The sequence below is a fragment of the Octodon degus genome, unplaced genomic scaffold, assembly GCF_000260255.1.
Source record: "Octodon degus isolate 3935 unplaced genomic scaffold, OctDeg1.0 scaffold00029, whole genome shotgun sequence".
In the NCBI taxonomy this organism is placed as follows: Eukaryota; Metazoa; Chordata; class Mammalia; order Rodentia; family Octodontidae; genus Octodon; species Octodon degus.
In genome coordinates this window covers 4,638,802-4,640,392 of record NW_004524605.1, presented here as the reverse complement: position 1 = coordinate 4,640,392, position 1,591 = coordinate 4,638,802, and positions in this window count along the sequence as shown.

Here is a 1,591-nt window from a genome sequence, read left to right as displayed (position 1 = left end):
AATTCATATATATACATATAATGATGACATAAATCATAGGGTGTCTTACCTGTACATGGTGTATCTTGAGTTTTTTCCCCATTCCCCTATCCTTGTTTCAACCTCTTCTCCCCACTTGTTGGCAAAAGCTTTGTTTTTATTTTTTCTTGTCCTTTTCTTCCTTTCCCCCTCTCCCTCCCTAGTTCCTTTTCTTATCAGAACACTTCGTTTTTCTTTTTCTTTCTTTTTTTTTATTTTTTTATTTTTTATTTTTTACGGAACTGGGGATTGAACTCAGGTCCTTGCGTTTGCCAGGGAAGCGCTTATTCCACTGAGCCATCTCCCCAGCTCCTCTTTTTCTTTTTAAAGAGAGAAAAACATAAAAATGATACAGAATTTCGGGGCTGGTGAGATGGCTCGGTGGTCTAAAGCACCTACTTAGAACAAGCTAAGCTAAGCAAAACACAGGGACCGCGGTTCAATCCCCCAGCACCTCATGCCAGCCAGCCCCGCCCCCTGGTGGGCTGAGCTGGCCACACACACAAAATGAATGAATAAATAAATAAATAATTCTTAAAAAAAAAATTAAAAAAAAAATGATACAGAATTTCAAAAGAAGAGGCTAGGAGCTCAAAATGGTTATTCTGTTGCATATTGTTATCTTCAAAGGTGCTGCTCAGTCATCTGAACATTTCAATCCATTTCCTGGTATCCATTACACATTTTGATCCTTAGTTACACTTTCCATTTCTCACACTAGAGAGACAACGTGGTATTTACACATGTCTGACTTCTTCCCCGGAAGAGTTTGGTCTCCAGGTGTATCCGTGTACTGGAAACTTCTTGAACTCATCCTTTTATGGCTGAATAGTACTTCACGGCGTTAAAGCCCCCACACCCTTATCCACGCACAGTTGGTGGGCATTTGGGCTGTTCCCAGGACGTAACTACTGCAGACTGTGCTGCTGTGAATGCTGGTACACGTGGATCACCTGCAGAATGGAGCTTCTAATTCTCTTGGGAAGATACCGAGAAGTGACTAGCTGGGTCACATGGAACCTCTAGTTTTAGGTTTTTGAGGACCCTCCACACCAATTTCTACAGTGGCTGCACCAGTCTACACTCCCACCAACAGTGGAGAAGGGTTCCTTTTTCTTAACAGCTGTCAGCATTTATTATTAATTGATGTCTTGATAATAACCATTCTTTCTGGAGTGAGGCTGTCTTAATGTTGTTTTAATTTGCATCTTAAACAACCAGTGATGTTGAACATTTCTTTTATATGTTTATCTGCTGTTTCTTTTATCTGAGAAGTGTCTATTCATTTCAGATGTCCGTTTTTGGATTGGGTCTTTAGATTTAGGAGGTCTTTTTTTTTTTTTTTTCCAGTTCTTTATATATTCCAGGTATTGGTCCTCTGTCTGAGGTACAGCTGGCAATTTTTTCCCCCACACTGTGGGTTGTCTCTTCACTGTGTTGGTGATTTCTTTTTCTGTATAAATGCTTTAAAAAAAATAACATGAGATCCTGGTTGTTGATTCTTTTTTTTTATTTTGTTTTGTTTGCGGAACCGGGGAGGTTCTTTGTGATACTTCCTGTGTGATTGGGTTTT